This window comes from Aedes albopictus, chromosome 3 (assembly GCF_035046485.1).
Source record: "Aedes albopictus strain Foshan chromosome 3, AalbF5, whole genome shotgun sequence".
NCBI lineage: Eukaryota > Metazoa > Arthropoda > Insecta > Diptera > Culicidae > Aedes > Aedes albopictus.
This window is the reverse complement of record NC_085138.1, coordinates 150,100,156-150,125,008: the sequence shown is the minus strand read 5'-3', so window position 1 is coordinate 150,125,008 and position 24,853 is coordinate 150,100,156. Positions and strand designations below refer to the sequence as shown.

At 39.3% G+C, this 24,853-nt stretch overlaps 1 long non-coding RNA gene across 10 annotated transcripts in view; it reads right to left on the bottom strand.

The window, feature by feature from the left end:
- Positions 1 to 24,853, bottom strand: part of LOC109424009 (uncharacterized) — a 406,914-nt gene that overhangs the window by 241,293 nt on the left and 140,768 nt on the right. For 6 of the 10 annotated variants that reach the window (XR_009995642.1, XR_009995638.1, XR_009995639.1 and 3 more), the window contains exon 3: positions 8,718 to 8,750. The exons of 3 other annotated variants lie outside the window; for them this stretch is intronic. This is a non-coding gene — a long non-coding RNA (uncharacterized LOC109424009). Of the gene's footprint in view, positions 1 to 8,717; positions 8,751 to 18,010; positions 18,891 to 24,853 lie in introns of those variants that run through there. One more of the 10 variants, XR_003897027.2, reaches the window with a different exon arrangement.

Below are 24,853 nucleotides of genomic sequence, written 5' to 3'. Positions count from 1 at the left end.
GAAATTCTGTTTGTAGAAAATCTTTGAGGAATAGTTAAACTTATTTAAACTTATGGAAAGCTTTGTACAAGGACGGCTTTCTAGAGCTTTCAGTTTTCATGTTTTCATTATAACATCATGAAAAAAATCATGACTCATTTTCTCGCAACATAATCTCAATGTTTCGTTTCTACGATTTTTGAGCAGGAAACCCGGCAAGCTTAGTTCTTGAAAACATAAGCTACATGAATCCAGTATTATGACAAATGCTGGTTTCATGAAGCTTATGTTTTTATGAACTTAGGTCATGGTTCTAGTGTGCATTAGCGTGGCTCAAAAAAAAAGTTTTTACTTAGCACCGCTTGTTTACCATATTCGATACCACCTTCAAAAATTTGAGCTTATTTGGTTTGAAATTGAAACTGCACAAGCCCTTTAAAGTTTATATGGGAACTTTTATGGGCAAACGGAGTTTGTTTTATAAGGTCGGCCAAAACATCTAGGGCTGCAAAACGGTGAGTCGAAAAGGAGAGCGTCCAACATAGCTCTGGTTCTCACAAGTTCCTACGTCATGCTTCCACGGTAGGACTGAAAGTAAGTAAAGTATTGCTTTAGACCTTATCTGAGAATTCCTTCAGGAATTTCACCAAAGATCTCCTTCCGAATTATGAGTAGGGATTTCTCCAGAAATTTCGCTTGGATTTTCTCAAAAAAAAATGCCAAAAGTTTCTTCATGAGTTCACTTAGGAATGCTTCCAATAAGTTCTCCAAGGATTTTTCCAAGCACCACACCTATCAGAGAAAAGTGACGACAGTGCAGATTTTGATTGCGCAGATTTCACTGTAGGTGACTTACTTTGAAAATATAAGAAAGTACATGCTAGAAACGCTTTCAGATATTTCTTCAGGGAATATTTCAGGAATTTACCCAGGGAAGAGTCTATCGGAATTCTCTCAGGGGTTTTCCCGGAATTTCTCCAGGAAATGCACCAGGAATTCCTCTACCTACAAAAAATCTTCCAAGGATATTTCCGGGAATACGACAATTAACATTTTCCAAACGATTATGCTCTGAGATGAGTATATGCAGTATGTGGGTATATAAAACTGACTTTAGCGAGATTGCGGCAAGGATGTACTCATAACAATAAAACTGAAGATTTATTCTTAAAGGCAAACAGATCTAGGATATTCCCTGATTGCTACTAAAGCATAGACAAACTTTACTATGAGTCTCCAGATAGTCTAGTGGTTAAGGCTATGGACCGCCAATCCGGAGGCGGCGGGTTCGATTCCCGTTCCAGTCGGGGAAATTTTCTCCACTTCCTGGGCATAGTGTATCATTGTACTTGCCTCGCAATAAACAAATGCATGCAATGGCAGACAAATAAAGCCTTTCCATTAATTACTGTGGAAGTGCTCAAAGAACACAAAGTTGAAGCGAGACAGGTTGATTTTTTTACGTGGCTTTCTCAGTGTAAAGAAATTCAAAACAATTGGTTGTATACTACCCGACGTGTCGGACTTGTGTATTTGGCTTTTTTTTTCAAAACAGTTTTACCCTGGATATGGCCTTTTTACACAGGGCCGAAACGTCGGGAAATTTAAAACCAGTTGTTTTGATTTTTTTTAAGCTGAGAAAGCCACGTAAAATAATTTATGAATGTGTTTCAGTTGTAGCGTCTCGGAAAATTGTGCTCGGAGTATCGCTTGAGTATTGCATCAATAGGATCTCTCAGTTTGAGTTTCATAACATCAGCCCGCAAAGAACAACCCAGAAGAACAATAAAATATATCCAATCGTCTCACGTACCTACCAACCTGCTAGCGGAATGAGAGGAGGTGTGCCTAATCGCACCACAAGATTGCAGGAAAAAAAAACTCCGAAGAGCCTGAGACTAATGCTAGCATATAAATCTCAACCAACTCTGATTGGCCAATCCCTAACGACGACGCTAATGGTGATCATTTCGCTGCCGCCGATGTTGCAACACTACGGACTGGATGATGGTTTTATGCCACTACTCGCTCCGGGTGGACTCACCACATTTGATCGAGCACACAGGACGAATCTCAGCACACTCTTGGTTCGGTACGTGTACCTACTGTTATTACCACTCACTGTCGTCCAGATCAGTTGGCTCGCAGCTCTGTAATTGATTCGTAATTGTTTCTGCTACACTGACGACTGTTGGTTGATTGGTGATGCTGCTCAGCTGCTGCGCAGTTTTTCTTTTTCCTAGTGACTCACTGCACTCTGTGTTGCGATATGACATAAGTGATTTTTTCTGCAAGGAGATACACCTCGCCGATGCGACGTGTCGCAATGTAAGTAATCCAGTTTGCTGGTTACATTTAATGTTTGCCCTGGCCCGAGTAGAAAAGAATGGCCAGGGGAAATTGGAGATGAAAAAGTACAAACAGTACAACAACTTTCTAGCGTAACGTTTCAACAGGAACGAAGATGTATTGCGTATGCACTTTCACAGTTCTTAACTATGCATCCCTCTGTCAATGACCAATTTGCACTTGTATAAAAAAAGAAGATACTCTACGCCCAAATAAGTCCAGATAGTCTTCATTATGAAAAGTTTCCGGACCAACCGGGAATCGAACCCTTAACATGGTCTTGGAGAATTCATTTATTATTATTTCTCAGAAATTATTTCTCTTCTGGTCAGTGTGATGGAGAAAAGGAAGGATGGACATGAACTGGTGAGCTCGTTCCATGGTACCTTATTGATTTTAAATTATAATTTTAAAATGTTTTGTTCTCAATATATGACAAACTCCTCTCCAGGACAACCACTCAAAAGAAGGGTTTCTTCATTTTCCAAGAGTGCAGCAGAAGCAGAGACCCCAACAGTTGCAATTCGCTACAGAACTGCTAATGATCAAGTTGCTCCCGGTCGGTCGCTGCTGGTCGCGCTGGTCGTCGTCGTCATCGTCATCCAGTGCGCAGTCTAACAATAAATTAAACTTAATTACTATTTTCCTTATCAGGCGCTGGGATCGTTGTACGCGAATTATGTGGGTTGTAGCTGCTGTTGCTGCTTCTAGTAATGGATGAGAACTGTGTGTGCAGCCTAGCTAGGCAGTGTCCCTTTTCCAGTACGTGCCTTGGATTCAAAGTGAACTCGAGGGCCGAGCCGTTACTTTACCTGTATACCACCATTAAGATTCACGAAGGAGACAATAATTGCAATTAGTGAATTTAAGTTTTTTGACTATTAACTTTACTGTCTCGTAAATGTATGTGTTGGCTGCTAATTACACCTATCGTTCAGGTGTGTTCAGATGTAGATGCATTTTGAAGCTAGTTAAACTACTGAAACAGTCTTATCAGCTCACAGATCAGGAACATTATTCCCTTAAGAAAGTTGGGTTATCCTTAATAGAAGGGAGCGGATCTGGTGTGATGGTTGAAGCGCATGCCTTTCACGCCGAGGACCTGAGATCGAATCCCACTCTTGACAAACTCATAAAATGTGAGTTCTTTCTTCGGAAGGGAAGTAAAGCGAAGGCCTCCAGATGAACTAGCCAAGGGCTAAAACTCTAGATAGATGCTGGGTCATTAGGCCGAATGCCATTAGGCCGAAAGTCATTAGGCCGAATGGTCATCCGGACGAATTGAAAGTTAGCCGTTGTTTTTACCTTTTCCAACAATTTTTGCCAATAACTAGTTTAACAATGAAACTAGAAAGAATAGCCTATGTTTTAAAGAAGGAAAAAATTAAGAATTGAATATCAGCAGTTTCAGCGCCAAAAACTATTTTAGCAACGATACTAGAAAGAACAGCCTATATTTAAAATAAGGAAAAATTCATGGGTAAAATATTAGTAGATTCAGCATCAATAAAGTATCTTCGTGCCTGTCACACGATACACACATGCAAAATGGTCATTTGCAGAGGAAGCTCTCAGTTAATAACTATAGAAGTTTTCATAGAACACTTAGAACACTAAGCTGAGAAGCAGGCTTTGTCTCAGTGGGGACGTAACGGCAAGAAGAAGATCCAATGACCATTCGGCCTGATGACCATTCGGCCTAATGACCATTCGACCTATTGACCATTCGGCCTAATGGCCTTCAGCCGAATGGCCTTCGGCCTAATGACCTTCGGCCAAATGGCCTGACACCCTCTAGATAATACAGAAAAAAAATCCCTAATAAAAATTACACAAAAAAAACATCAGAGGCCCTAGCAATGACCTACGGTTCTCTATGTGTGTACTTCCGAAGGTTAAAAAAATATATAAAGATACACACACGTACCAACCTGAAATTCACAGGATTCGAACTTGCGTGCTTCGATTTATAACAGGGTGTCTACTAGTAGGTTATTGTTATTGCTATTTATTTTTAATTAAAAATTCCCTTTGAGTCCCTTTGAGTGATTTTCTCAATTTCGAAATATTTCTCAAATAGGCAGAGGTTTTATCTGCATCTTATCTACTAGTGAGGTAAAATGTTTTTTTGTCGATTTGGGAGCACATATTCACTGAACATTTGGATGAATATTTCTTAGTGAGCTCGTTCCATATTATTAAAACAATTAATAGTATATCACAGACGTAGCTCTTTAGAGAAATTCATTAAAAAATTACCCAATGTCTTTTTCATTAACACACTGCCACCTATTGGAAAAACCGCACGAGACACTGCCGGCTATGATGGATTGCGATTTGACGCTTTCCTAACACGCACACTACTACACAAAACGCCGGTACCATTCGTTTGCCAAACGTCAAAGCGATTGGCCACAAGCGCCTCTGGTGGAATGATCTCGGAAATCATCTGTTATTCATCCAACACACATGGTGACTTTGACATAGTTTTTTTTATCATGATCAGAGGCATCAATTAATTGTCAAGAATGTAATATGAATGAGTGTAATCAGTTTCGTACCTTTTAATTCCGCCCTATGTTGCTTATCCTTTGACAGATACGCGTATTTCGACTACCACTACCAGTCGGTACAAGAAGAATGTAATAGTTCACAACTTTTCCGCATAGGTGGCGCCACCATTTAACTTTTTAGTTATAAGTCCTAGAGACTTCCCGTCTTCGACAAAGCCATTAATTTTGACAAAATAATCAACTCTTTCTTGGACGTCAAAATTCCATAGCCTACAGTTTTTCAGTTATTTTCACACATTCACACAGAGTTCACACATTGGTGCGTGGATGCCAGGTGTAAGGTGCTGGATTTGTGCGATTATTACTATGAGGCATATGCGGCACTGTTCGCCTAATTCACTGATCACAAAATCGCGACTCGCGGGCCGCTTGCGGCCCTCTAGAAGGTTTAGTGCGGGCCACGATCAAATTTTTTACAAAATTATTAAGCTCATAAATCATGACTTCTTTATTTTGACTTTGGAACATGATAATGGAATTAGAATATAAAAGTTGACTTTTTACGGCCCGCGGCCTTCTTGAAAATGACAAGCAAATCGAAAACTCGATTTTTATTCAGTATAAAATTGATACCACTTTTTGATATCAGTTTGTCTTGACTAAATTTGATTTCAAATTTAGGTTTTGTTTTGCATTCACTTCAAACTATTATAAAAAAAAGTTTTTAACTTATTTCAAAACTCCTGAGCAACCTTGTATAATAACTCTAAGGATATACCATTAGTGTAGTTCTCTTAGGTCTTCCATTATGCCCGTAATCCCCCTATTTAGGATTTCATATCAAACGAAACCCCACCATATTTAACGATTTTTTCCATTTTTTCGTACTGATAGCAGGAATTGTTTTCAGCTAGCTGTTTCAGGAACATTTTTCTGCTCTCATTTTTGATGTTTTAACGGTTAAAACGACCAAAACCTGAGTTATCATAATTTGACATATTACAGCATCAAAATTTGTTTTCAATTCGCTATCAGACTTTGCTCGGGGGGAAAACGGCTTTTCAACCGTTTTTTGTTAGAATCGCTAGAGCGATGGCGACGAACATATGATTATACATGAGTTGTATAGTAGAGGGGAGGAAGAGAGTACATAAAAAGATACAAAGTAGGACAAAAGGGACGGGCCAGGGATTGAACCCAGGACTTTCTGCATATGAATCAAAAGCGGTGGCAACTGGATTTTTTTCGAGTTTTTTTTTCGGTGTTCTTTCGGCATTTGTGAGAGTTGTTCCTGGGATTTCTACCAGAATTTCTGCAAGTGTTTTCCACGGGGTCTCTGCTGGAGTACCTTCCAGGATTTCTTTTAGTGATTTTCCCGATAATATGGTTCCAGAGCATCTCGCTGGATTCCTTCTAAAGATCCTTCCAAAAATTATCGAAAATTCCTGCAGGAATTTATTTTCCGGGATAGCTTTCCAACAATTTCTCTCTGGATTTTTGTGAGGTTCTTGCAGAAGTTCTTTTAGACAGTTTTCCAATATACAGGGGATAGACAAAATGATCGGGACTGGCAAAATTTTCACTTTTCAAAAAATGTTCAATTAGCTGTAACTTTTCGAAAAGTGCACCAAATAATCTCAAATTTTTACTGTAAGTTCCTCAACTAGTTGTGTATCAGTGGACAAAATTTGGAAAAGTTCGGACAATTCTTCACGAAGTTATAAAGATTTTTGGAAAAGGTCAAATTATCCGATAGCCAACTTAGAGCTGTTATATCTCCGGATTCAAATAACCGAATGCAATGAAATTTTGACCATTTATGACTAATATAATGAGCTTTGAAAAACCATTGACTTAACTTAATATTCTTAAGACGGAAGAAAATTATAACGATTAGATTATTTTTCTAATAAAACACCAAATTATCCAAAACATCAACATCGTTTCAAAATTCAAGATGCAAATTATAGTTCATTTAGTTTCCCTCTAATTGACTTATATATAAATACGTTTTGAAGGAAAGTAACAACATAACCGCAAATAAATTGAAAAGGTAATGGGATGCATATTAAAATAGCCCAATTTATTAAAAAATCGTGAAAAAAATAAAATCGCTATAACTTTTTCGCTTGTTAAAAATTTCAAGTTAAGTCAAATGTTTTCCAGAGTTCATTATATAAGTCATGAATGATCAAAATTTCATAGCAATCGGTTCATTGAGTCCGGAGATATAACAGCTCAAAGTTGGCTATCGGATAATTTTATCTTTTTCAAACATCTTTATAACTTCGTGAAGAATTGTTCGATCTTTTCCAAATTTTGTCCACTGATACACAACTAGTTGAAGAACTTACAGTAAAAATTTGAGAATATTTGATGCAGTTTTCGAAAAGTTACAACTAGTTTAACATTTTTTAGAAAGTGAAAATTTTGCCTGCCCCGATCATTTTGTCTATCCCCTGTATCTCTTTGATTTCCTCGCGGGATGTTGTTAGATCCTTCTAGGAACTCTTTTAGAAATATTCAGAGATCATCGTTGAATATCCTCATTTTTTCTTTCCAGGATTATTCCCAGAACTGTTTTCCGAGATGTACCAGTACTTCTCAGGATTTCTCCAATAGCTCTTTGTGAAGGCTTTCGCAAGATTTCACCTGGATTCGTTCCGATACTTCTCCGGGAATTTCTTACAAATATTTTTTTAAGTTATCCCAAGAGAAATTCCGAGATAAACTTCTGGAAAATCCCTGCAAAAACTCCGGGAGCAACTATAACAGAAATTCTAAAAAAAAAATTCTCGAATGTTGGGCGATTTCTGCTAGGGATTTCGAGAAGAGCTCCAACATAGGAAGGAATTTTCTAAGAGAAGTTCCGGGAGAATCTCTGGTAAAACTTTTCAAAAATCTTACGAGAACCTTTAGAAAATATCCCAGCTGGAACTCCTGTAGAAATTTAGAGAGAAAAACTATCAGAAATCTCACAGAAATTTCTTGAAGAAATCACAGGAATAATTTCGAAAAAAAAGCGTGAGAGGAATTCTAGCAGAAATTCGTAAAAACTTCTTAAGAAACCCTTGGGGGAGCTTCGGAAAGATCTCCTGGGGAAATCGCACGAGGAACACCGGAAGGAATCATGAAAATCTTCAAGATGAATTCTGTGAGAAACTTTAAAAGAAATTCCGTGATAACATCTGTGAAATATCCTGAGATGTCTGCATATCCACGACTATCGCTGAAAATATTGGTGGGAAATATGAAAAGGACATAATCTGTATTCACCAAGGCAAAGTCACCAGGTAAGAAATCAAATAGAAAGTTTCAATTTACCCAATTTAACATGACTCATCTCAATCCTAGAGCATCGGTTGTGCTTATTGTTTCATTATCATATTATTAGCACCTAGCCTCTGATTCCAATTACCTCCCAACCTGCATAAGCTGCTCAACAGAAAAAAAGACACAAAAGAAACACAAGCACAGGTGTCTGAAAGTAACCAATTGCAGCCAATTACCGTTCGGGAGGAAAACTACTGGAACCAGAGAAGGTTGTTTAATCGAAATGTGCATGCACCTTCCGAATCGTTGAACGATCGTCCACTTCTCATATATATATCAATCGTGCGAGATATGCCCGGCATAAGGAATACAATTATTTATTTATTTTTTTGTGATAAATAGGCCAGCAAATCTTCCAGTTGTCTAAGAAGAGCCGTGCAGTACATAGATTGCCAGAGAAGCAGGCAAATTTAGCGAAACCAAGAATCTATAATTGCACTCGGTTGTAATTGTTCAACGTTTGAGTTTTCATTTTCGGATATAATACTTGAGTATGTACTTGAAGAGTTTGTGGGAAATAGCACATGAGACAATCAAACATACCTTCATCATCCAAGAGCAAGTATGCATCCATTTCTGAAAACGGTTGAAAAGGAGGAAAAGTGTATTAAGTAAATGAAAAATTCAACAAAATGAAAGAAATGTATAACCTACCCATTACCGCGGTGTCATAATTTGATCTTTAGTCTACTTCTAAAGCGATGGGGGATCAGTTGTTAGATGAAATAATGAAAATACCGTGATTTCGGGTGAAATTGATCGACGTGAGGGTCTTTTTTATTTGTGAAAAATAACGCTTTAAACTTAAAACAGTTTGTAAAAAATGTGAATCATCTGGCTCAAAAGGTATTGAATGATGAGTTTACTTGTTTTACAGCCAATTAGTAACTTATTTCTGTATAAAATTCAATATTTTCCGAAACTGCGTGTTAGGCGAACTTCAAATACACTTCCAAACTTCGTTACCGTAGCTGTATCGCACAAGACATGAATATTCGAATAGCTGCCATGTGTTCGCTAAACCCGATTTCGTCATCAAAAATTCTATAAATTATTGAAATTTGTACAAAAAAATGTACTTTTCCGGAAGTTAAAACATATTTAAATTACATACTTTCAGGCGTTTTCTTAAGATTTATTAAACTTCAAACTTAAATAACTAAACATATAGTAAATTTGTCAAAGTTTTATACAGCTTTTCGCATTCCAGGGTGGTTAACAATTATTTTCAGCACTTACAACAACATTTCACTGACTGATGAATTTCACCCCGAAAGTAAAATTTTTGATTTTTTATTTTAAATGTTATGTTTTATATAAAAATGAATTTCAGTAGAATTTTCAACGTCGTTGACTGATGAAAACCATGGTCGTACTTGTTTTAAAGCATTGAATTTAACCATGTCTATAAGCTTTAAAAATTATTCGCCAAAAACTGCAAAAAGTGATCAATTTCACCCGAAATCACGGTACTTGATATGCTTTCAAACGTAATCCTAGCAATGAAAACAATATTAAGCCATTTTAAAAGCGAATGCAGGAAAAACTACTCAGTTAACGCGACAAATCGCTTAAACATCAGGATGCAAACGTGACGGTAAAAAGTTATACCTCTTTAATCCAATCTTGAGGATCCAATGGGTCTAAACTTAACGACAAATGAAATGAGTGAAAAGGTGTGCCAAAGGTGCGAAACCTCAATGTGCGCAATGATTTAACATATAATCCATTACAAATAGTAGGTACCTCAGCAGCCGACGCGCGACGTATTGAATGAGAAGAACGGCCGCCAGAGGCTAATAATGTTCGGTATTAATCAACACTTATTCCATTGCCGCAATGCTGGTTGGCTGGCTGGTAAGGTTGGGAAAGGTGAGCACCAAGATGACTCAATAAATTGAGTTTGCTACTGCAGCAGGAGTCGGTGGTGAAATCAATAAATAAAACGGATGAAGTTGATATAGCAGAGGAAGGCAAATTGCATATTTACCATCGATTGAATTAAGTATTGCACTGCTAGCAAAGCGTATAACGTCTGTAGTCGACGACCTTTTTTGAACGATTCTGAGAACCGCGACAAATCTGTTTTAGCGTTGTTCATTATGTTTTGGTCAACATCTCTGTTGTTTTAGATAAAACTTCCATACCAAAACCAATAAAAAACTATTCCAAAAATTTTAAAATGCATTACTATACTTATAACATTAGTAAATATATATAAGTGCTTGTAACCTATAAAAAAACTTACCGAACTGTCAATTTCTTGATTTTGCTTTGGCTGACCAAGCCATGTGGGAAATTACACTGTTGAAAATGCTTTGACATCCATGTGCACAACAGAACACGTGCTCGATGAACAAATTGAGATTTGAAATTATGCAAAGAAATCCACGTACTCCGGTGAGACTCGAACTCACGACTCCCAATTCGCTAGACGGGCGCTTCTTTTCCTTCAAGCTACGGAGTCACTCGACTATCTCCGTCGCCAGCAGGCCTAGAACTGAACTCGATTCCACAATCGCACATGGTTATCTTCTTTTCACCTTTTTTATCTTCGAGTCTCACCGGAGTACGTGGATTTCTTTTCATAATTTCAAATCTCAATTTGTTCATCGAGCACGTGTTCTGTTGTGCACATGGATGTCAAAGCATTTTCAACAGTGTAATTACCGAACTGGATTGGAAGGTAACCGAGAAATAACTGAAAGGAGACATAAATTCCACCTTTAACCCATGACCATCCGTTTATGAAGCGAACGTGTGACCTGCTGTGTGACCTGAGACTAAAATTCTTATATTTTTTCCAAGCTCTATCCCAAGTAACATGTTTTAGTCAAATAGACTAGAAGCGGTTCTTAAAACCATCATCAAACCAAAATAAAAGGTATTGGGTTTTATGACAATTCTCTAAACCTCTACAAGACTAATTGGACATCAAAATGTTACTTGAGATGTTAGCACAGCTTTAATACCATTGTTGAATTCTAATCTGTATAGATACCCCAGACCTGAGACGAGACTCGCGAAGACGGTCTTCTTTTTCTCCATTTTGTTATTTTATTTTTCTTCCTATCTGTGTTGACATTATGTTTTGGGCTGGTGGTTCAAACACGTACGTGACCGCATCATCTCACATGCAGTGTGACTGAATCCCATTCATGCACAAAATCATGTTGAGGTGAAATTTTGCATCGCCAACAATCGCCAAGCAAAGTAATCATTGGAATATTTTGTTTTCAATTTATTTTTGACAGTACAGGAGAAGAAAATGCTGCTCGGAGTGAATTCTGGCTTCAGAATTTATCTCGGATAGCAATACTTACCTCGTTTTAGGTAACGTAATCAAACGGGCTACAACTGACAGCTCAGTTGGGTTGCACTTGACGTTGCTTTTTTTCCTCTCCGCGAGTCTCCTCCCCAGACAACCAATTTGCACGTATAATGAAGTTTATGTTCATGTTATACGTACTTTTATACGGTAAAGTTACATCGCATAAGATGCAGTAAAAGTGCGTTATGCGTACAAAAGTGGAGGCGCTATACGTGCATTGACGAAAAAATAATAACGCTTCATGACTTCAGGCGATATCTTATGCGATGCACGGTGTGCACTATTGCGACGTAATATAGCATCTTATGCGACTTATAATATTCGAAAAAAAAAAAACAATTCTTGTCACCTCAGTATCGAACCAAATATAGTACTAAAAAATCTTTGATCGAACTAAGAACCTTTGGATTTTCGAGTCACACTTCACACTTAACACCAAACACCACTTATGAAACACACTGATTAATTGTCATGATATTCTGACTCACTCATCGCAATATACCAACGTTAACGATTCTAGATTATGCGAGTTTGTAAGCACATTTTACCGAGTTTATTTTTACTTTGGTTTGTACACCAATGCGAGTTTAACTGACATAATAAGAAAAGTACCAAGCGAAGTCGTATAATCATCGTAGTGCGCAATTACACGAATTCAATTGACAATTGGCGAGTCCGCTCAAACTCTTTTGCGAATAAGTAAAGTTCTTCGAAATAAAACATCAGAATATCGTCTACTACGATGGATGTAGTTATACGTTATAAAAATTATTTTGCACTCTTAGGGTGCCGTTATAGTTACGCGTGAGAGTGAGAGTGCGCGTGTGCGAAGCCGCAAAAAAGAATATCAACAACAGCAAATCCACGAAAATCCTTTGGACGCGCACTCCCACTCTCACTTTGAAGCGGTACTATGGCGTCGCCGTTATATGATTTTACCAGATACATCGCAATAAGTTCAAAAAAAAAACAACATCATATGCGATGAAAATTGTCCCTCAGCCTCAGCCGTATATATATGCGATAGAGAATAAAAAATATTACTTTATACGATGTACAGCGTACATCCTTATGCGATTTCTGGTTGTCTGGGACATAATGTATCTATAATGAGTGAAATAGAGGATAACTACTCAAGAAGAATCAGAAAATGATTGTCAGATGACATCATGTCGGCTTACTAGAGATATCTAGAGCTACATCAACAAGCATATTTCTCTCTGTTTCTTCATTTTTCTCTTACTCTCACACTCTTATTAGCTCTCTTACACTGGAAGAAGATTCCCTGTAGGAATCCCTGGAAATCGCAGAAGAAATCTTTGGAGAAATTCCGGAAGCAATTTTGTACAGAACTCCTGATGGAAACCTTAAAGAAATCACGAAAGGAGTCCCGTTCGGAAGCCTGGCAGAAATCCCTGAAAGTATAATTGGAGAAATCCCTTGAATAATGCTAAAAACCGGGAAGAATAATTGAAGGGACCCCAATTCTGACGCGAATATCTAAAGGAATCCCACCAAGGTCCCTTTTTTGAAATCTTTGGAAAAATACCAAGAGGAACCCCTGAAGAATTCCTAGCAGAAACCTCTAAAGTGATCCTTAACAAAATCCCGGAAGAAATCTTAGAAGAAATTCCAGCAGTAATGCCGAAAAATGCCGAATAGAACACTTGAAAGAATCCTTAAAAGATTTTTTTATGCAATCCCGGCAAAAATCCCTGAATAAATTCCGGGAGGATGCACTAAAGGAATTCTGAGAGGAAATCTTGGATGGTGGGGCGGTGGATAACTGACACTGAGGAAGATTACAAGTGGTAGTCGAAATACGTGTATCTGTCACAGGATAAGCAACATAGGGCGGAATTAAAAGGTACGAAACTGATTACACTCATTCGAAGAAGGTATTCTGCTTAGAGGGTCCGAAAAGTCAGTACAAGAACACACACACCAAACGCTTTCAGCAATATTTTGCTGAATTTTGCCGAGCTGAAGGGTCCAGCAAAATTTTTTGCTGAACTTTCGGCGAAGTTTGCTGAATTTCAGCAAAACGTTACTGGTGATCAGCAGAGTTTACTGAACAAATCAGCAAAACTTTGCTGAATTTCAGCAATTTTTTTGCTGAAACCTTCAGCTCGGCAAAATTTAGCAAAATTTTGCTGAAACCCTCAATTGATTTTTGGTGTGCACTGTGTGTTCGAAATTTAAGTGTTTTCGACTATTTCAGACATACCAGCTGACTGATTAACGGTAAAAGCCAATAAAATTATCTGCCCACGATACGACCTGAAATGATCCTAAAACACATCTAAACTTTATGAAAAATCCTTGAAACGCCTCTGCGAATCCTATGACCCCTTTGAACGGCTATGGAAACTACTTGGACCCATTGCAATAGTCTTGAAACCTCTTGAACCGCCCTGACTCTACCTGGTAGCCTTTGGAACCTCTTTGAAACACCCAAAATGCTCATTAAACGCTATGTAATCCCAAGAAATGTCACTGAAATCATTTGAAACCTCCTGAAATACTCCTCACCATCCTGAAAGTCATCTGAAATTCTCTGAGGCACCTGTGGAATTTCTCTGTTGCTTCTTCTTGCTGAGGTGCCTCAGGAGATATATGAGATGGAAATTTGATTATTGTTTCTTCTGTTTGTTGGAAGCACCAAACAAATGCACTTCGACAAGCACATGCCCAAGCACTGTGCATTTGGGACTCCGTAAAGAGTATTGTCAGCAGAGTTGTGCAATTTCAGTGTTGGTGGCAGTAGCTCCTCTCTGGAGCCACCAAATGTTGATGTCAGTAAAATCTTCCAATTGGCAGCACGATTGGTGTGGTGTTCCTCGTGCGATAGGACTAGACCAAATACTTACTGAATCTAGCCGCACTCTTGTCGACAGCTTTCGCTACCACTCACTCAGGGTAGGAGGTTCAAGAGGGAGAGTAGTTAAAATCGAACGTCCTAATCGTGTGTGATAGCATCCGGCCTTTCTAGACTCATGCCAACGTTCTCGCATTCGGAACCTTAGCTTACCAGAGTGAGAAAAAATTCGATAGATTCGGGGATTGGGGACTCGTCTAAAATCGCGTGTAGTAGCACGCGTATTAGTAAGGCCTTTCTAGACTCAAAATTCCCTCCAAAAAGGACTGGCTACCCAAAGAGAATTACCAGTGTGAGATAGTTTAATCGATCCAATGATTTGCGACTTCCACAATTCTAAGTATCAAAAATATTCTAAGCCGCAAAAAGAACAGCAAAAATGATTGGTTCTAGGCAACATCAACATCAGCCAACAACAGCGATCGTTTCTTTTTGTTTAAACACACGATAAAACTCGTAGCGGTATTGCATGAGTTTTTGTCACATTTATATTCATACGGTATGCTATATTTCTGTTTGTACCAAACAAACTGACCCTCATTCGGTCCAACTTGGTGACGGTCACTATCAGAGTGTCCAAATTTGTTATGTTATGATAGAACATTTCTGATATAAGGTACACCGGGGCAAGTTGAAACAGGTGAGGCAAGATGAAACGCCACCCGTTTCAACTTGCCGCGGTGTAGCTTACATATAGCTGCAAATGTAGTGTACACCTCTTGCTTTGCACTCGATTTCGAGTTATATTTTTATGTAGATGTGATATATTTTAATGAAAATTGCCCAAAACTCCTTGTTTGGGTCGTAGCTGTTTGGTAGAAATGATTTATGTCTTTTTAGAGCTGTAACATACATCTCCGGTTATCCAACACATCCAGAAGTTTTGAACTTAGTCTACTAAGTACAAATAATTTTGTTTTCTTCTTAAATCACTTGAACTTTATTACATTCAAAGATATATTTTAAAACATGAAATGATGGTGGTCATGATCTGGTGATGTTTTAGGCAACATAAAAAAACGCTCTGGAGTTTTGATTGTAAAGCCATTACTGGTAATAGGATACTGAACTAATGTATACATGTCAGAACTAATTTCATCAGATCCATACTTGTAAATTAGAGTATGCGAGATTGACTCCACATCACTGAAGATTGCTTAAGCCATCCAAATCATTCTGGAGTTAAGGACTTTATATCTACACTCGTAACAATGCATCGGGTACATTTCAAACTTAGTATAGTGCGTTTTGGTGGTCATAGAATATCAGTTGAATATGATACTTGTATATACATCATAAGGGCATCCTGAATCATCCAAACTATTCTGCAGTTGAGATACATGCTTTCAATTTGGATTGGTCTATCAATAGAGGTGCACAAATATCAGAAATTTCCCATTTGAGTCATACATGCAATACAAGCAATGGAAGAACGTTTTTCGGCGCGTCAAGGATATCCGAGATCACCTATAATATTATGTGTTTAAGGCCTTTAGATCTACACTGGTAACAAAGCATTGTGCACACCCAAAACTTAGTACAGTGCCCAATGGAATCAATATTCAGTATGTAAAGATCTTCACTATCCCACCGGAAGTGACTGGCGATGTCCTGTTGGCGATCATAAGCAAATTCGGAAAGGTCCAACGTCTGGTTTGGGAAAAGTTTCCGCCGGATCTTTGTATGGACCATATATTGACAGGTGTGCGAGGATTTTTTATGGAGGTCGAAGAAAATATTCCTCCAAAGTTGTTCAGTAGGCTAAGAACTATCTGGCAATGGCGTTTTTGGTTCGAGAATCGTCCGCTAGATGGCGCCAGGGTAAAAAATCTTCAAACTTCTATATCTCAGAATCCTGATAAAATAGAATGATGCCGTCTTCAACAAAGTTCTTCAGCAAGCTAAAAACTGTCAGATACTTGAGCCTTTGATTCAAATTTTGTCACCCCACATTATTGCTTCGCTTTTTTTTTCCGGGAATGTCTCCGGGAATTTATGCAGGAACTCTTCCGGGAGTTTTTCCAGGTCTTTCTCCGGGAATTTCTCTAGGAATTCCTCTGGAAATGTCTCCGGGAATTCTTCCGGAAATTTTTCCTTCCGGAATTTCTTCGGTAATTTCTTCAAGAAATTGTCCGTGAAATCCTCCAGAAATTCTTCCAGGAATTCCTCGGGAAATTCCCCCGGGAATTTCTTCAGGAAAACTTCATGTTTTTTTTCAAAAAAAAAATAATCTACTGGGAATTTCTCCAGGAAATCTTCCTTCAGGAAGTCTTCCGTGCCTTTTTTTCAGGAAACCCTCTGAGAATTTCTCCAGGAATTCCTCTGGGAGTTTCTCTAGTAATTGCGCCGGAAATTTCGCCGGGAATTCCTCCGGGAATGTCTATGGAAATTCTCCCTGGAATTTCTTCATGAAGTGCTTCCAAAATTTTTCTTAGAATTCCACAAGGTATTTCTTTACGATTCTGGATTTTTTCCGGGAAATCTTCTAAGACTCCCATCAGCAATTCCTCCGGTGATTCCTTCAGTTATTTATCTAGGACTTTTTCCGGGATTATTTCCAGGAATTCCCACAGGGGATTCCTCCAGAGATTCTTCCAGGAATTTCCTCCGGGGAATTCCCCAGGAAGGGGATTCCCTGAAGAATTTTCCAGAGGAATTGCTTGAGAAATTACCGGAGGAATCCCTAGAGAAATGTCCTGAGGAAATCCTAAAGGGATTCTCAGAGAAATCCCGAAAATTTCCATTAAATTCCCGGAGGAATTTCAGAACAGTCCCCGGAGGAATTCCTGAAAAAATTCCTGGAAGATTTCCAGAGGAAATTCCCAAAACAATTCCTGGAGGATTTCATTGAGAAATTCCCGGAGACATTCTCGAAGGAATTCCTGGAGAAATTCCCCTAGGAATTACAGGATAAATTCCCGGAGGTATTCGTAAAGGAAGTCCTGGAGAAATTCCGGGAGAAATTCTCGAGGGTTTTGTGAGAAAAAAAATCACGGTAGACTTCCTGAACAGATTCCTGGAGAAATTCCCAGAGGATTTTCTTGAAAAAACAAACCGACCGCTTTCCTTAGAAAATTTCCGGATTCCTGAAGAAACTCCCGGAAAAATTCCCGGAGAAATTCTTAGACAAATTCTTGGAAGAATTCATATAGAACATCCCGGAGGAATTCCTGAAGAAATTCCCGGAGGAGTTCATGGAGGAATTCCCGGAGGCACTCATGGACGAATTGCTGGGGAAATTCTTAGTAAAATTTCCGGAGAAAATTTTGTAAAAAAATCTGGAGGAGTTCCTGGAAAAATTCCCAGAAGAATTCCTGCAGAAATTGCCGAAGGAATTCCTGAAGGAGTTCCTGATGGGAGTCCTAGATGAAATCCAGGGGAAATTTCCAGAGGAATTCCCAGAGGAATTCCTGGAAGATTTCCTAGAGGATTTACCGGACGATTTCCCGAAGGAACTTCTGGAGGATGCCCTAGAAGAATTCCCGGAAGATATCCTGAAGTAATTCCTGGAGGAAGTTCTTGAGGAATTCCCAGTGGAATTCTTGGATAAATTCCCGGTGGAATTCCCGAAAAAAATCCTGGAAGGGTTCCTGTAGAAATTCCCGGAGACATTCCCGGAAGAAAAAACCCCTGTAATTGTCCAGTTTTTTACGCAACTGCGAGTACTCGGTAAACATTTATTATGAAACTGACTTCAGAAACCTGAATCTTCAGGATGTTCTGTTGTTCTCCCCATCCAATTCCTTATTTCCTTCCTTGCCCCTCAGGTAGATGATGGAATAGGCTTTTACTATGGCGGTGGCACAAATGTCCCAAATGGAGGATAACGTGCATCTGGAGCCGGACTTCTGATACCTGATACCTTGTTAGTCATCCTTTCTTTTATTCGATGCATACACCTTCACTTTTTTATTAGGAGTCGACGAGTTACCTACCTTTCTATGTTACGCAATTTTTTACGCTTCTCCACTCCTCTCAACATCAGCGTAATAATCGACGTCATTTATCGCCAATCGCCCCCCAAAGCAGACATCATTTGTTTATTTACCTATTTTCATAAATCCATAAAATAATAAAACTTTCGCTTTTCATCTGCAACATTCAAACCGTTCGGGTGTCGGGATGTCGGAATCAGCAGTAGCCCGTCGCCGTCATCTTCAGCGGAAGCTACGTTTTGGCGCAACCGCCCATGATTGATAGATGGATGATATACATTAGAGTTCGAGTTAAATTCGGCGATGATGCCGGCGATTACGACTGAGTTGACCTCCAACCACTCCACGCAAGCCAGAAGCAACTTAAACTAATACCATAACCATATACCTTGTGCGACGTGCGCTGGTGTCTCGTGCGTTGTTAATCTAAAGTAGCCAAGCTCCCAACCAAAACCGTCACTTCCTGTATTGTATACAATCGAAAGTAATGTGTATCAAAGCTAGAGGACGACTGCGAGGAACGCATCATCGGTTGTAGATTTCTGTGGTGTTGTCTCAAGGTGTTTGCTTACCTGCAAGCGAGAGGAGAAAATTGAAATTCAATTAGATTTATTATTATATGTGGATTGGATTGGACGGAGAATGAAGGATGCACGGCGCGCATATGTGAGGCAATCCAATAGTAGCGAAAGGAAATGGAACAATCAAGTTTCTTGAAGGCTGTAAAATGCTAAATAAGTCTTTATGAAGTTTTTTTTGTTTAATATAATTGGCTTACTGAAGGATTGTTAAATAAATTAACGAATGCCAACATCCCCTCGAATCGTCTCATTCGTACGTGCATTTTGTGTGTGCATCCAATTAGCATGTGTACGATTTCCGCGCGCAGGCAATTTTGCAATGGTTCAGCCGCCGAAGCGTGTCTAATTATTTAATCTCCAACGAACGAGTAATGAATGAATGGTGGACGTACCGTGGTACTCGCGCCACCAAACCCAACAAGTCCGGTCCGAACGGACGGACGTTTTCTTTGGCGACAAAAAGTAATTTACCCACATTAGACCATTTAGCTATGCTATCTGGCATCTCCCAACCCCAAGCAGATACATCTCTCCCATCATGCGCGCGAAATTTAACTCTCGGTAAGTCCACCTGGCAGACGTAGGTACCTTTCGTCCAACGATGGAGCGGACTGGTACCAAACACACGAGATGATGTCATATGCGCAATCGGATAATGGGATTTCCTTTGGCAGTACAGTGACTCATGAATATAAAAGTACAGAGTTTCGTTTTTCACTTAACTTTTGCAACAGGAAAAAGTAAAAATGGATTACTTAAAACAAGGTAAAAACAGCAAATTCCTACTTTTTCCTATTTTTGGTTGAATAGGCGTATGTCGTCTGCGACCTTCCTCCCACTTTTCCGGTAACTGTTCGGTTTCCCAGATCCTGAATATGATTCGATGCAGACAGCTGGCCAATTTTTCTGGGTCCATCTTTATAAGTTCAGCTGCGAAATCATCCTTACCAGCTGCTTTTTCGGTTTGAACCGATGAATGGAATTCTTAACTTCCGTCAGCCTGCGAGTTGGATCAGTTTCGACCCCTTCTTCATTGAAGTAGTCATTTTTCCGTTGCCTCGTGTCTATATTATCCACTCCATTCAGTTCATCGAAGTGCGACTTTCACCTTTCAATCACCTTTCCTCTATTCGTCAGGAGGCTCCTATCATTAAAATGACACAATGACTCTTATTGCCCTTTTCTGGCATTTTACCAGATTTGCTGGTATGTCTGAAACATACTGGAAAAAACTTGAAATTATATAAAAATCGCGTTCTGGTGGGATTCGAATCCACGACTCCGTATCCGCTAGACCGGCACTTTAACCAACTAAGCCACAGAACAGGTAATGATTCTGCGGAATAGAAAGCCAAGTTGATTTCGAAGCCACACCGTGAACACTCCTTTTTCACAAATCCATCTCTCTTTCGACTAAGATGCCAATCCACAACACACCCGCGTTTGTGCCCAAGTGAGAGCGAATTGTTCTTATGAAGCCGAGACTTACTCTCGCACTCCACATACCTAGCCATCAAGGCAGTTTGTTTTGCTGGTGTCTAATTAGTATGCGTCGCAGAGATGCCAGATGGGAGGACATGTCTTCAAGTTGAAGACATTTGAAGTTCTGTGAAGACATTTATTTTTGTGAAGACATATGAGGGGGTTAGAAGCAAAGGGGTGTAAGTGACAAAAATCAACATTCGAGTAAATGAGGTTTAAAGTTTTTGACCAATTTTTAATCCCATACAAAATGTATGGAGTTTCAAAAACAACCCAATTTTCTATGATTTATTGTAATTTTTCCAGTCATCGCAGAAACAATCTTAAAAAAGTTCCTGAAAGCTTGAAATCTGAAGAATTTTATGATATTCTCAACTCAAAATCGACAAAATAGTCACTTACACCCCTTTGATTCTGGGCCCCTCATATGGAAGACATTTCAAATTTTGTGAAGATTTTTGAAAGCTGAAAAATAATATTTATTCATGTTGATAATCTATACCAATAATTCAAATCTTGGAACAATTTCAGATGAAACGCGTTTCAATTTTTGTAGATAAAATTTTAAACTTTTAAATCCTTAAACTTACAAATTCCTAATTTTTCGGTCTTCATATTGGCAGTTTTTAGTTACAATACGAATCAAATTAGATGGCCACCATTTCATGGAAATTGTAGGAAGCATGCTGAACTATGAATTTTTCATCAGCAATTGTTTAAAGAAAATAAAATTTTCATCAACAAACATCCTCTGGAAATTTAACTGAGAATTCTAATTTTTCAAAAATCTCTAAAATCAGAGGTTGCTTTTAGAATATTACCAAAGTTTTTTTTTCGGACATTCTCCCCATAACTTCGTTTGAATTTTAAACAGAGCTTAATCCTTTTAAGATTTCTCTAGTAGTCCCTCGGGAATCCCTCTAGAAGTGCCATGGGAATTTCTTCAGGGTTTCATCAGGAATACTTCCAAAAGTTTCTCAGGAATTCTTCTAGGTGCTTCTCGGATATTCCACCTGGAGTACCTCAGGAATTCTTTCAGTTCCATGGGAATTCCTCCAGGAGTGCAAACTCCCATTTTTTTTTTTCAGCAGTTCCTCGGCAATTTCCATCTCCATTTCTTTCTCGGAAATTCCTCCAGGACTTCCTCGGGAATTCATCCTGAAGTTCCAAGGGAATTTCTCCGGGAGTATCTCGGTAATTCCTTCAGAAGTTCCCCAAGAATTCCTTTAGGTGTTCCTCGAGAATTATTTTAGAAGTTCCTCGGTAATTAATGTAGCAGTTCCTCGGAAATTCTTCCATGAGTTCCTCGGGAATTCCTCCAGAAGTTCCTAGAGAATATCTTTAAGAATTCCTCGAGAATTTATTCATGGAGTTCCTTGGGAATTCCTCTACAAGTTCGCCGGGAATTCCTTTAAGGGTTCCTCAGTTAATCCTCTAAGAGTTCCTCGTAAATTCTCCCAAAAGTTTCTCAAGAATTTCTTCAGAAGTTCCTCGAGAATTATTTTAGGAGTTCCTCGGGAATTCCTTCAGGAGTTTCTCGGTAATTCCTCCAGACGTTCTTCAAAAATTCTTCCAGGAGTTCCTCGAGCAATCCTACATAAATTCCTCAGAAATTTCTCCAGCAGTTCCTCGGGAATCCTGCCAGGAGTTCCCAGAAAATTCCTTCATGTATTCCTCGGGAATTTTACCTGACTTTTTTTTAGATACCTCCAGAAGTTACTCGGGAATTCTTCCAGAGTTCAGCGGGAATTCTTCCAGAGTTCATCGGGAATTTCTCGACGAGTTCCTCGGGAATTCCTTCAAGGAGCTTCTCGGGAATACTTCTGGAGCTCCTTGGGAACTCCTCTAGAATGCCCTCAGTAATTCCACCACAATTTCCTCAGGAATTCCACTGGGAGTTTCTCGGGAATTCATTCTGGAGTTCCAAGGGAATTTCTCCAGAAGTTCCTCAAAAGTTACTTCAGAAGTTCTTCGAGAATTCCTTTAGGTGTTCCTTGAGAAATTTTTTAGGAGTTTCTCGGGAATTCCTACAGGAGTTTCTCGAATTTTTTTTTCCAGGAGTTCCTCGGGAAGTTGTACATGAATTGCACAGGAATTCCTTGAAAATTCCTTTATGATATCCTCTAGAACTCCCATAGGAATTGCTAGAAAATTCCTTGGAAAATTGCTCCATGTATTCCTCTGAATTCTTCGAGGAGTTCCTCAGGCATTTCTTCTGGAGTTCATCGGATTTTTTTCTAGGAGTTTTTTGGGGGATTCCTCTAGGAGCAGTGAATCAAAATTCAACCATCGCACAACAATAATGACAATGTCGCAACCTGTATTTGTTGCGACAAACAAATCCATGCGACATAAGTTTGTCCCAACTTGAAAATAATGGGATTAACATCGTACACCACGAGTTTAGAGATTTTTAAGCCTTGCATTGCGATTTTCGAACGGTAACTTCGAGTCGGTAAACATTGCAACTCTGGTGAAGCTCTATCATCAAACAGTTTCGACTTTGGGTTAGCAATAATTGATTATTCACGAGTTGAAAAGTACGCAACAAATTCAGCTTCCGTTTTGTCTGCAACAAAAAAAATTCGAGATCATGTCATTATCTGTCACCAGTAGGGATAATGACTAATCGTCGCACCTTCTTTGTTGCTTGTTTTGTGCCTCTTTTGTCTGACAATTCTCTTCACTGTCTAGAAGTAACTCGAGCATTCTTCCAGAGTTCCTCGGGAATTTCTCCTTCAGTTACTCGGAAATGCTTCAAGAGATTCTCCTGTACGCCTCTAGGAGAATACCTCTAGGAGTTTCGGAAACTCCTCCACGAGTTTCTTGCTAATTCTCAAATGAGTTTTTTTTTCGGGAATTTCTCTAGGAACTCTAGGATGTTTTTGAGAAATTTTAAATCTGGAGGACATCGATTTCTCCTGTTGGAATTTCAGGGAAACTTCTGCAGGATATTTCGATATCATCTGAAGGAGTTCTCGTGGAACTCGTGGAAGAATTCCCGAGCAACTCCTGGAGGAATTTACGAGAATCTCCTGGAGGAACTCCCAAGGTTCTCCTGCAGGAGTTCCCGAAGTTCCTGGAAGAATTCTCGATCCGATTCGATTTCGATTCGACTCGACCTCCTAGAGGAATTCCCGATAAAGTCCTAGAAGAATTCCCGAGAAACTCCTGTAGGAACTCCTGGAAGAAATGCCAAGGAATTACTGGATGAATTTCCGATAAACTTCCGGAAAAACCCCGAGGAGCTCCGATAGAAATTTCCAAGGAACTTCTGTAAGAATTGCCGAGAACTTCCTGGAGGATCTCCTGGATGAATTCTCGAGAAACTCTTGAAGGATTTTTCGAGGATGTTCTGGATGAGTTCCCAAGCATCTCCTGGTGGAATTCCTAAAGAGCTCCTAGAGGAATCCCCGATGAACTCCTAGAGAACTTCCGGAAGATCTCGTGGAGGAATTTCCCAAGAGCTCCTTGAGGAATTTCCGTAGAGCTCCTGGAGGAATTCCATAGGAAGTCCAGGAGGAATTGCCGAGGAACTCCTGGAGGAACTTGTAGAAGAATTCCTGGGAGAATGCTCAGGAAACTCGACTCCTGAAAAAAATCTCGGGAAAGAATTCCGGTGGAACTCCTAGAGGATTTTTCGAGGAACTTCTGGCAAAATACCTGAGGATCTCCTGGAGGAACTCCTGAGGATCTTTTGGAGGAACTGCCAAGGTCTGCATGAGTATTTGCTGAGGATCTTCTGTAGGAATTCGCGAAGAACTCCTGGGGGAATTTTCGAGAACCAGTTGGGGGAATTTCCGAGGATGATCTGGAGGAATTCCCGAGAAACTCCACGATGAATTCCCAGGGATCTCCTGAAGGTATTCACGAGGACTTCCTGGGAGAATTTCCGAGGAATTCGCAAAGGAATTCCTAGAGAAAATGCTGGATTTTTTGTGGAACTCGTGAAAATAAATCCGAGGAACTTGTTTAGGAATATTCGGGAAAACCCCTTGAAATTGCCATGGAAATTCTGAAGAGAACCATGCATTATTGCTGGATGACATCACGGTTTATTCCTTCATATAAACCTTAGTGAGAATGACATAAATTTTGACTTCTAACATTTAGCTTTAGTATACCACAATATGGTGTGTGAAGTCATTTTAGCGTGCCTTGTGAAGGCATTTGAAAATTTCACCTGGCATCCCTGATGCGTCGAGAGCTCGGCACGGTCGGACGCTCAGACGACCGAACTGCGCCATGTGACGCAAGGAAGGGTACAATGACACATATTGCCCATTTTACTGGCATTTTACCAGATTTGCTGGTATGTCTGAAACATACTGGAAAAACTTGTAATTAGAAGGCACGAAATGTTGCTAATTGACAAATTGAGAGATGAAATTTCTAATTACAAGTGTTTCCAGTATTAACTGAAGCGATTCTCGGGTAAAGTCCAAGAATAATTCTTGAATAAATTCCTGAAA